Raw genomic sequence first — 13,113 nt, 5'->3', positions numbered from 1 at the left:
TGTATTCTTCATTGCTTGTGTCGTAGTATTAAATACACCTGTGATAAGAATGCTTACCTTTCGTGTACTTACCTCATATGGAAGTATTATTGATGGTGTAGATAGTTTTGATGGTGTTGTGGTATTGAAATAATTTAAATTTCGCTGAGAAAAGATAGTCGTATCTGATGCTGCTGTTGGCATGTGCAGGTGTTGATCAGTTACTCTTGTAGTCGGTGAATTAGTTGGATATTCGGACAAGGTTACCTGTGTTGGTATTTGTGATGGTAGGGCCTCGGGCCTAGTGACGTCGTAGGTCTGATTTCTCCGAATAGTAATGTTTGATGATTTCAATATTGTAACAGTCGGTGTCGATAGAGACGATGTCAATACCTTCGTCCTTAATGTTGCCTCTACTACTGTATATGTGCCAATTCTTATATTATCCGTGATGTTTGTCACAACTGATGATGTCATTTGAGATGGTATACTATCGCTATTTCTCAATGTAGTCATATCTGTTTCTGGTATGCTAGTTGTTAGCGAATCGCCTCGGGGCACAGCTTCCTTATAGGCAAAAGGGACATAAATTAAACTTCCATTTTGAAAGCTAGCTTTATAACAAATTCTTATATCAAACAGCTCTATCTGTCGCATACTTGCTCTTAATAGCATCATGGCTGCAGTCATCTGACTGAATGCTTTGTTTAATCGTGAAACTTCTGTCGACAACAGTCCCATCTTTAGTCTGGAGATTTTGTTCGATAATATATTTATCGTTCTTGGAAAATTTCGTTCGCGAGACATCATTGCTCTTAATGTAGATCTAATCATGTTAATTGGTCTGGATATATTAGCGAAAATGGTAACTACCCTTTCTCGTGCTTGAAACAAACTTTCACGTAATATTTGGCCAATTCTATCCGTACTTTCATGTCTCCATACCGAAAGGAAGGTCTGGTTATTATGTCCAAATGATTCAGGAATGCGGAATCCTCTGTTCTTCATCAAAAAGCCGCCATGAACATTTACAAATTGTTGTTTATTTAGTGAAGGGTCATACGTCATGTGATTTCCAAGCATAAGTTTGGCCTCAACTCCACCCATAGGTTTATTACATTTTGCTTTTCCCAGTACACGACGATGGCAATTTGGGTCATTTGCCATCATAGATGGTGTAGTTTCTTTGATAGGTATACTTCCGGCTTGTCTAATATTTGGTCCATCACGAAAACAGTTGTCACCGTCCTCTACTATAAGTTCGGTAAATATATTCGGGCTAGCTTTAATCCAATATATACGATTTGACGCCACTCTGTTAAAATGGCCTGAGGGCCACTTATTTTCTGAGGCAGCGTATAGTACGCTAGAGTCTAAAGCACTGTCAGTGTCGTTCCTTGTTACAAAATCATTGATCGTACCGTCTTGTTCTTGTATGAATATTCCAGTATCCACAATATTCATGACTGGGTTTTCTCCCTTAAATTGGCAAGCGTAACATTTTGTCAATCTTTGATCTCCAGTTGTACAGACATAGAAATTACGCATTGAGATGCTGGTTTCGAATTTTTCAGGATGCCATATTTTTATACAATTGGCAATCACCACTCGATAATCCAAGAGCAAATTTATAATTAGATATTTGTAAACTGTCATTACCGGAGTGTGTGAATTTCGGGGATTTGATATTGGTAAGGTGATATTATTTTCAGCCCAACGAAAAATGAAACGCGCATTAAATTTGTCTGCTCTTACGTATCTGATCTTTCTATCCAAATTTGCATATGCCAGGGGTGGTTCAATATAGTGAATCCTTCTCCGGCAAATACAGGTTTGCTCAAAGGTTAAAGGATCCTCCCAATAGGTGTTATGTTGATTTCTCCTACCAAGATTATTTTGCAGCGTCTGACCAAAGGTTTTGACTGTTCCAAATTGACTGCTATGTCCTGTAATCATTTCAATGTGACCATAATCAGAAGTAGTTGGTGCATCTAGTTCAAATAACCTATGTAATGGGGCATGTAGTATAACTTGACTCTCATTATACAGCATCCAACGTGAAACATTTAAATCGTGCAATTTTATTAGTGACATTTCAAATAGAGATACCTTTTTACCTTGACTCAAATTGATTAGAATCCACATGATTCCAATTATCAACTCCCGGAAGATCTTTATCTTCATGATTTCACGATTGTCGGTTAACAATACACTTTAGGCTTAAATCTAAATATAGTAGGGGTATCAGTTAATTGAAATATTCCATTTTACCTTTTGTTTCCAACTTTTATCTTCGATGATACATTGGAGCAAGAATTGCGGTATACGTGGTCATTTCAGATCTATTGTTTCTTCCTTGAATTTCACGATGGATCCTCTTTTTGTTCGGGAATATTACTGGATAGATTTTGATCATGCAAATCAATATGCCTATGGCTGCAATCACTCCCACTATGGGCAAGACTATACTTCCAATGTCACCAAACAAAGCTTGTGTCCCTGCTCCCAGGATAGAAGTTATTCCGTGTACTCCTTCTGTGATTACAGTTTTAGCTCCGTTCGCGACACTCTGTAAAATTGTCGAAGTACCATTTGCCAAGGTTTCGACTGCGGTTCCAACGTCGTCAAAGAATTCCTCCCCAATTATCTGGTCAAGATGGCGGAAACTTATATTGCTGTTCGTGAAATTTGAGGTATTCACAAAAATACTATTGTTCAAATCTTCTTACCAGCGTGTTATTTCGATTTCAGCTTGATTGTCGATTTTTTGCAACTCTCTTCGTGTACTCTGTAATTCTAAAGCTTGGTTTTGGGAGATGTTCACATACTCATCTTTTAGTTCGATGATTTTTTCAGCAATTTCTCGGAGGCTCAAAATTCCCGATTTTATTCGTACAGCGTAAGCCTTATTTTTGTCGAATATTGGTCTTGCAGTTAGATTTCGCAATTGCTCCATAACTAATTGATTCAAACTCAACTCTGTAAGTGTCATTTCCTGTACTGTTTGGATTGTAGACAAGTAACTGTCTATTTGAGCAATAATCATATTACGATTTGTCCAAATCATATTTGTAATAGTTTTAAATCTTTCCTCGGTTGCAGCGTTTCGACGCATATTGGTCATAATGACTTGGTTCAATTTTTGGGCGCGTGCAATTCCAATAAGTGAGAGGTCATTTAATCCGTCTGCTACCGTCTTCAAATCATTTTCGATTTTTGTGAATCGTGCGTTCATCTGAGCGGTAAGGTCGTCCAGGTTTTGGTTCAGGACTCCTTGAAGGTTTGAAGTTACGGCCAATGTTAAAATTGCAGAGAACGATAAAATAAACAAACTAAAAAAGAGACGCTTTTTTCTAGTTCTTCCTGGTAGCGTGGAGTCGCTTTGTTCCAATCCAGTCTTCTTCCCTCCTAAAATTTCAAATGGTTTCCCGGGATACCTTCTCTCATTGGATTGTGAATCGTATTTTATCTGATCCCAAAACGCCAATTTCATATTCAAACTTCCAACAGGATTATTGCAGATAGCTCTATTGCCTAGAATTCTTCTGATACACGATTGATCCTGCTCCAACATGGAAGGGTATTGTAGGTATATTGGCAGAACTCCTGCTATCTTCGTTGGTGTAGGTCCATCCCGATACTCGATCCCATATTTATTAACGAAGCTCGGATAGACCCATATCATGTTTTTTGGCAATGTTGGCTTATCGCCTGCCATGGCACTTAACCATACGGGAGCTGAAGGGTGATAGTTGCGTAATCCAGGTGCGAAATCCATTTCTTTGTTCAGTGAGACATGAAGGTTCCTTGTCGAGTCTTCTTCTTGCAGTATTATCTTGCTTGCGTGTGGCTCGAAACTTACTACCAGACCAACGACCGTACAGATAGTACATCGTAAAAATTGCAGTAAGCGGACACAGTCCACCATGCCGGTAGAACTGTCATTGTATATGTTTCTCTGTCTCATTACTTCTTCGGTTGCAACCGTTTCAGTTATACAATTGATTCTGATACTCGAATAACTAGCAAACATTTTCAAGGCTTTCAGTTTGTACTTCATAATTGCTATCTGAAACAAGGCAAGGGGGTTCCAATCTCGAATGTTTCTTGATGTTTCAGAAAAGCGCCATGCCAATCTGAAATTGTGACCTGCCGGTCTAATGTAAACAATTTCTGATTCCAGGGCTTTAAGATTGAGATCAGGAGTGATGTATGCCTTTTCACGCCTACAAACACAGGTACGTTCGAATTCATCAACATTATTCCAGTATCTACCAGTTGGATATAAGTATTCTTGCAATGTGATCTTTTCGGCTTTGACATATCCAAATGTCGACGAGAAAAATAGGCCCGGATTTGTAAAATTATGAGTCACATTCTTAATTTGCCAACAAAGTGAAAGTGAAATATGTTCCCAACCCGACGAATTCAGCCTGGCCCAGTCTCTTGGTAATTTTCTAGGTAGCCGACCGAATTGGGCCTGGTTTATCGTTCCAGCACGGTCTTCATAGCCTGAGGGCAGATTCGTGATCGATGCGTTCATGAAACTGTCTTCATATCCTGAGGGCATATCTGTGATCGAAACGTTAACTATACTGATACTGCAGTATACTCTCGTCGTCTCTTCAGTCCAAATATACAATAAAATAATTGCATAAAGAACATTAATGTAGTGATTACCAATAACAGAAATGAATTCCATTCTTCACTGATAGGCACAGCTGGCAAGTTCATTCAATTAAAAATAGGACTTTCTATTATTATATTACAATTTCTGTAAAATATAATAATAAAATTTTTTTTTTTATAATTTGGTTTCAAGTAACTCAATGTTTTGTAGGGTCTATTCTTGATGTTAAACGTTAGTTGACTGGCATCAGGGAGGTTTCAAACTTCACTTCCCATATAGTATTTTGGATTATTCGCTATTGCCTCAAGTATGCGCATAAAATGATCCTCTTTTGGGTACATTCTTCCCCAGAGAAATTGGTCCAGAAAACTGGCGAGATTGCCTCTTCTGACTCCATTTTGTAGCCTTAATAGGGATTTCACCTGATTCCAAAAACTCTCAATATGTTGAGTATGAAGCCCTGAGGTCGGGTGTACGTAAAATAACGAATGATTTATCACCTTGTGCTTATACCCCATTCCTCCCCAGTCAGTGAGAGAAAGATATGAAGAGAAAGCATCGGTTCTGATTGTTGTACCTGCTTTCACATTGCGTAATGTTATCTCTTTCAGATTTTCCGTTGTTCTACCTGACTCCGGGACCAATTCTACAAACGCTTCTTTAGTGACGAGATCTACGGCCCCGTATATCCACACTGCTTTCACTGGACGTCCTTGTCGGTTACCGGCCTTTCGACGAGCGACCACCGATTCATCCGCTGCAAGTTCGCTATTTGGTCCGCCGATAGGCCCCTTCCTATCTATGAGGTCTGCAGAACATATTTCTCGCAAGAAATTCGCCCAATCGACTATAGCTCTTTTTGAAATTTCTGCCTCAAACGAGATCCGCCGTTGCGGAGTCCTTGCAGCCCAATAATACGTCAGTAAAACCAGTTGGATGAGCCCCAAATTGCTCTTCTCAAAAATGAATTCTTGCGGATAGAGGTCGTTGTACGACATTTTGAGTCTTGACATCGCCACCGAATTCCGTCGGCTGTACTAGAAGTCCTTTCTTCGGTCATTATACTTCCACATCTTTGACAATCCATTCTGGAGGCCAGCAGACGGTGTTTCCTTAAGAATGCAATGCATTTATCCAGATCGGTGATTATCCCCAGTCTTGCCAAGTATCGCATGTTCATCTTGATAGGATTTGCCATTCCTGCAAAGGGTATCTTTGGGACTTATCTGACCCACGATTGCTTATATGTGATGTAAATTAAATGCTTGTTGTTCTTCCTATATAATCAGTTGTTGCGATATGCCTGAATTTGAATTAACATGCACGTTTTATATTTTAGAAGTTTTGAATTTACAACTGCCTGGGGGCAAGTTAGCCTATTTTTCGACAATGTGGGTGTATGTGACATTCATTTTTAGATGAGATATTACACTCACTTTCACTCATTAGGTTTCTCTTTTTTATAGATATGATCACCTTGCGTCTTATTTGAATACATGATTCACTTGTATCCGAATTCCAATACTATACGGTGAATAACTCACAAGCTTATATATGGATCAAATATCATAATCACCCATAATCATCCTATAGCGGTGAATCCAGCACTAGATCCTGGATTTGGGTGTTTCAGTGTGGTCATGAAAGCTGTTAAGAAGATCAGACATCGAGGTAGATGTCATGTAGCGTATGGTTGATACTCTCACACGTACTGCCGATTCTCACTTCATATTCTTGCAACAAAAAAATTATGGAAAGAAGATGTCAGAGGAATGCTATAAACCTACTAAGGGTGGAGATCAAAAGTCCCGCTAAGCGGCTGGAATCGGTAAGTGGAAATGTATTGTGTCTGCCAGTATTGTAAGAGTGTAACTTACCGTTTCTTCTTGTACTTATATTGTTTGCACTCGAGTACATGTAGAAACAATTATGCCTTCAAAAACTATATATAGTATAAGTGTAGTAGTCTGAAATAAATCAACTTCACTAATTGAAAAAGTAGAGGCTTTACTTACTGAAAATGGAGTCTATGACCACTGACCAGCCTACTTCAGAACGGTAACGTGGCTAACCAGCTTTTTATGAAAAAGGTATTCGTATTAGTCATTTTATTTACTGAATGGTGAGTGTCAGATATCCCTGACTGAACACCTCTGGTAGTCATTACTAGCACTATATCGATTTAGGCTTTATCTTCGAAAACAAGTTTTCCAGGAAGAACAAAAGGTGGTACACGGAAGAGATACACGTTTTCAAACTCAAAATCATTCACTAATGAAGCTGTTTGAGCCGGAAAGCCTACATGTCATGTCGGCAGCAAAAGTATAAGAGGATAATATCGATGATCCATTAAGATATCGTAATCTGTGTAGTTGTAGGCATACCTCTCAATATGTTGACATCTCAGTAGAGATGAAAAGGTACCACTATCACCATAACAATTCAAATGTTAGGTACTGTGTAATATTATAACTGTTCAAAACACAAAAGAACCCTTATCAGATTTCATATGCATTTTTGTAGGATGCAGTTGGCAATCCTTCATTCTAATGAATCATTAAGATACAACATTTGGTACACTGCCTTCAATCTGACAACATTTGGTATACTGCCTTCAATCTGACTGTTACCAAAACTTTGTAATATTCTTTTACCTGTTCTAGATTACTTCAATGAAAAAGTTGAAGCACTCATCAAAACAAGACCAGGAACGGCAGAGTTGACCAATTCTATTGAGATTGTTCATCCTCATTTGACTACTGACATCTTCCAAATTAGCTGGGACGAAGCTATTGCCAAACACAAAACCTGATATATTTCTCTCCCTGACACAGTAGTGGTCCGGATGTATTAGTTATGTTGCATTTATTATTTTCAATAAAACTATTCATTGACAAGGAAGCATTGCAAAATTGAAATCTATTTAAAGTAGTCGATGAGAATTTTGATCAGGTGGCGGTAACAACGCGTGCAGTAAGGATTCTTCGTTTCGTTGTTTTTACGTGGGATCCACAAGGCCAGCGAACAAAATTTCTCTACGCAGTGTTTCGCAGCTTCCTGAAAAGTGTAATTGTTGTGTTAGGAAATTATTCGGCAGCTGACTCGACGTTTCATCTGAATTATACTCATTCACTCCTGCATCGAATGAGGTGTAATAATTCTGTGGCCATATTCGGGTCAAGTGTAGAATACGGCCAGTGATCCCCATGACCATCACAGATCATTGTTTCACATTACACCAACAAATGCTTCCCATGAACACATCAAAATAAATTGTTTTGTGGCGTGACGGAGATTTGGGTTGTCGGAGGGGGTATTAGGGTTGGGGGAGCAGGGATGCTGGGAATATTAGGGTTGCCGGAGGTGGGATATTAGGGTTGGTGGAGGTGGGATATTAGGGTTGCCGGAGGTGGGATATTAGGCTTGGGGGAGGTGGGATATTAGGGTTGCCGGAGGTGGGATATTAGGGTTGCCGGAGGTGGGATGTTAGGGTTGCCGGAGGTGGGATGTTAGGGTTGGGGGATATATATCCATCACCCCAACCTTAATCTTGGGATGACCTAACCCCAGCCCCTCCGGCAACCCTAATACTGATTGAAATGCTGTGATGCATTCTTCTGTTAGTTACTCGGGGGGGACCTTCTTGCTGCATAAACTCTCCCTAATATTTATCATAAGCTGACAACCTCCATACTGACACCTGTAATTGATAATACCAAAGACTCCTAACTGTAAAGAGGTGATGCACTAACTCACAAATACCACTATAGACAAGCGGCTTACGTTGAACAAGCTATAGACTGATCATACTATTGATTACTAACCTGCTTCGGTTAGTCTTAGTAATGTATAATCACACACAAACGACCTATCGTTACACGAAGCTGCTAAGGGTTCCACTGATGTTGGATGGAGCGAATCAACGAACACCAGAAACGCGTCTGCATTTCCACATTATTTTCGTAGGTAAGTGCAAAAGGTATACTTACATTCGACATCTGAGAACTCAGACACATTTTCAATATCACTTGACGAATCCGTTACAAGCAAAACCTCCGCAATCAACTAAAATAATCGACCTGCGATTGGGAGTACACAGACATCTGCGGTGGTGAGAAGAGATGTCATGTACCTGACGTCACAATGCACATTCTGCTTTTTCTGTAAACAACCCAATATTGAGACTTTCAGTCCAAATTACGGCAATTTCCGATTAGTTTGAAATACGTAAAGTCGGCAATTTCGGTATAAAAAATAATTCTGAACACGATTCCGCACAGTTGTCTATGAAGATGCAGTTGACCTTTAAATCAGCCTGATTTAAACCAGAACCGTACGCGCGTGTGTTCTACTCGTGCACTTTTGAATCCGAGGTAAAGAAGTCATTGAAATATTCGGGACACCGACCGCAGTGGAACTGATACGTAAAGGTGGCGATATCTAGTTTCCGAAGATTTTCTATGTTTAGGACACCGAATCTCTTCAGCAGAGACTTGTTGGATGGGCAGCCAGGCCCCTGGGCCCAGCCAGGCCCCTTGATGATATGCAAAATAAGGTCGCAATAAGTCGCTACACGCAGAATAAGGACAGTCACATGCATAATAAGGTCAGTCGCATGCGAAAATAAGGTCAGTCGCGACATGCAGAATAAGGTCAGTCACATGCAAAATAAGGTCAGTCGCATGCAAAAATAAGGTCAGTCGCGACATGCAGAATAAGCTCAGTCACATGCAAAATAAGGTCGGTCACATGCAAAATAAGGTCAGTCGCATGCAAAATAAGGTCAGTCGCGACATGCGGAATAAGATCAGTCACATGCAAAATAAGGTCAGTCACATGCAAAATAAGGTCAGTCACATGCAAAATACGGTCAGTCGCGACATGCAAAATAAGGTCAGTCACATGCAAAATAAGGTCAGTCACATGCAAAATACGGTCAGTCGCGACATGCAAAATAAGGTCAGTCACGTGCAAAATAAGGTCAGTCACATGCAAAATAAGGTCAGTCACATGCAAAATACGGTCAGTCGCGACATGCAAAATAAGGTCAGTCACGTGCAAAATAAGGTCAGTCACATGCAAAATACGGTCAGTCGCGACATGCAAAATAAGGTCAGTCACATGCAAAATAAGGTCAGTCACATGCAAAATACGGTCAGTCGCAACATGCAAAATAAGGTCAGTCACATGCAAAATACGGTCAGTCGCCACACGCAGATTGCCGAATAAGGTCAGTGGCATAAGAAAACAGTAGGATTTGAAGTAAACATTTGGATTTATACGCGGACTCTTTATATTCTACATGCGACTAACCTCTCGTAATTGTAATGATCGTCTGATTACATTTTGTTGAAACATCTTCAGATTTAGGATATAGATGGGGAATGTCAATCGTGAAATTACTATATAGGAAAGATATTTTGAATTTATTTTTCATAAGAAAAAGAGTTGGATTTGTAATTGAAGTATGGATTTGGATTTATGCGCGGACCGATAATAATATTCTACATGCGACTGACTTCGTAATCAAGATAATCATGATTATCTTTTGATTGAAACATCTTAAGATTTGGAATATAGATAAGGAATTTAAATGTTGAAACTAGGCTACTATACAGGAAAGATAATTTGAATTTATTTTTCATAAGAAAAAAGTTGGATTTGTAATTGGAGTATAGATTTGGATTTATGTGCGGACTGACCTTATTTTGCATGTCGCGACTGACCTTATTTTGCATGTCGCGACTGACCTTATTTTGCATGTTTTTGACCTTATTTTGCATGTCATCGCACCAACCCTCCTCAAAACGTTCGTCCGGGAGTGGGGGAGTCCCCATATTTGACACTCGTTGATCAATAATACCATGGAAAACTGAATGGGATAAAACGGTAACTGCGTGGCCTGTCAATCATTTCCGGTCGGGTAACAGTGACCTCACGAGTTGAGCAAATTTGCGCCAGTCACAGAACCTTAGCATTGAGAAAGAGTCTGTTTTCTGTTAGTGATCTTTTGGGGCATTTGACCTTGTAGTAGGTGTTTTGCAGATATGTATCAAGCCGCGATCTCACTGAATCGAACATTCCAACGCGCGGTTTCGTTCTCACTCCAACCACAGCAACAGGGTGGCCACACTGAACAAAACAGTGAACAGGCTGCGCGAGTCCAGTAACCGCGAGAAAGTTTGTTTCCAGCGAAGCTTTCGGCTGACTACGCACAGGAATAGTTTACAGAACCAGAATAATGTACGATTTCGAAGAGATGCCGATTTCGTTGGTCAGGCAGCATATGCATTTATATGACCAATCGACAAAGTCCTACAGGAAGTCTTCTCTTCGTGAACAGAGCTGGACAAGCATTGGCAAGGCCTTGAACATACCAGGTGAGAAATGAAATATTGTTTACTCTTATGTCTATCTTATCTTTTAATTAATTGTCGTACAGCAGAAGAGGCTAAAGCTAAATGGGACTCTTTAAGGCAGAAGTACATGAGGAATCGCCGTGATGGAAGAGACTGAAGAAAAGTGGAGCAGGGGCAAGCTTTATCAGTGAGTGGCCCCTTCAGAAGCAGATGGCTTTCATCGAACCGTATGTGCAGTCAAGAACGTAAGTTTGGTTCGCATACCATACCATCTTCCTTTCTTCGAATTGTCCTTGTTTCATCTCATTTTCAATAAAACACGAAACTTCCATCTTCACCGTTATATTTATTTAATTTATCTTTCATCAAATAACCTATGCCTATATGTTCATTATATCGCAATCAGTGTATTTATATTTGATGAAAATGTTATCAAGGGGATGATTAGGCCGTATGATGAATAATATTACGAGTCTATGAAATCATTGACTACCGATTTTCTCGCACACATTACAAATTCACTTCTTTTTGCAGGACATCCAGTAATATGGATATGGATAAAATGATCATGATCGAGTTAGTTCAGGAGGAACCCGTTTCTGCAGATTTAGATCCTGAAGCTGAAACTATCGAGGCTCAATCAAATTCTACGGATCTGGAATCTACCGGGGACGTGTTGTCATCTCCTACACAAGAAAGCTCTAGCTCTCCCTTGTCATCATTCTCTTCAAAAAACTCAAGCCTATCTTCAACACAGAACACCAGCATGACTCCCTCGAGAAAGCGTACCGAGGTGCTAGACGACTTTGATTCGCTTGTTCTCAAACACTTGAAAAAAGATGCTGATGAACTCGACTACTTTGCCAGATTTATCACAGGATCACTGAAGACCATCGAAGAACCTAAGAGATCTCAAGTGATAGAAGAAATTACGCAGTGTATTTCAAATGCGAAACGTAATGTTCTCACTGAACAACAAATCAATACATGTACTCAGTGAATTCAGCTGTAATGTTTTCATTGAACAACAAACCAATATATGTACTCAGTGAATTCAGTTTCAGTGAATGATTGGATGACTATTGAAATAGTCGGTGTAGGCATTTCGAACGTTTTTTGCAATAGTAGTGGAATTTCCAGTATAATGATCCATCGAACGATCCTCAGGAATGATATCATCCGTAGAACATTCGGTATAGTTGGGCGAATGTTTGAGCAGAAAACTGTGGAGACAACAAATTGCCTTGACCATGTTATCCACATTTTCGACCTTTAGGGGGACAGGCTTTAGTAGAATCCGGAAACGTTGGACGAGGGTGCCAAACGCATTCTCCACGACACGCCGTGCCCGAGATAGCCGTTCATTATAAACGTATCTAGGTTGGGCTAGGTATTTTCCAGGGTATGGTATCATCAGGTGATATGATAGGGGGAAGGCTTCATCGCCAACAAATACATGGTAACGGAGGCTTTCCTGGCTCAACTTCCCGATCTTCATGTAGCTGCAGTTCATTTCCAGCTAGTGCACGCCCAAATGGTGAATCGCGGAAAATTCCTCCATCCGATTCGCGTCCATAGCTTCCAACTTGAGCGAAACGAATCCTGTACTCTGCGTCAACAACCGCCATCAAAACCACACTGTAAGCTCCTTTGTAGTTGTAAAACAATGAACCACTATTTGCGGGACATTTCATCTGAACATGTTTCCCATCGATTGCTCCGACACAGTTTGGGAACTGCCACAGTTCTTCAAACTTTTCTGCTATTTCAACCCACTCAGAAGTAGAGGATGGAGTTTTCATATATGTCCATCGCATGTTATTCCATAACGCCGTACAAGTCTCATGAACAATGTTACATACAGTTGAGCGGCCGAGGCGATAGGATCCAGCGATTGTTCTGAATGAGTCCCCATGCGCGAGAAATCTCAAAGTGACAGCCAATCTTTCCTCTACAGTGAACAGCTTTCCTCCAGTTGGTATCGAGTTTGGCGATATCTTCTCCAATCAGTTGGATTAGATAGTGAAACTGCTGTGGTTTCATCCGAAAGTAGTCGAAATAATGCGCTTCTCTTTCTAATTCATATTCCTTGGCCAACCTATGATATTCTCCTAGCTGTCCCCGCCGTTGTAAAAATAGGATGCA

The 13,113-nt window shown here is 40.1% G+C and overlaps 1 protein-coding gene and 1 long non-coding RNA gene across 2 annotated transcripts in view; both read left to right on the top strand.

Moving 5' to 3' along the window:
• Window positions 1-13,113, top strand: part of LOC145452069 (tyrosine--tRNA ligase, cytoplasmic-like) — a 539,006-nt gene that overhangs the window by 42,325 nt on the left and 483,568 nt on the right. The gene's annotated exons all lie outside the window — the stretch shown is intronic.
• LOC145452770 (uncharacterized) lies at window positions 10,677-11,503 on the top strand. The gene is made up of 2 exons (XR_013919501.1): window positions 10,677-10,989; window positions 11,052-11,503. It is a non-coding gene; the product is annotated as an uncharacterized LOC145452770 (long non-coding RNA).

The sequence above is a fragment of the Botryllus schlosseri genome, chromosome 12, assembly GCF_051294905.1.
Source record: "Botryllus schlosseri isolate E-star chromosome 12, Bs_hap1, whole genome shotgun sequence".
Taxonomy (NCBI): Eukaryota; Metazoa; Chordata; class Ascidiacea; order Stolidobranchia; family Styelidae; genus Botryllus; species Botryllus schlosseri.
Note: the sequence above shows the minus strand (reverse complement) of the source record. Positions and strands in the feature narration are given on the sequence as shown.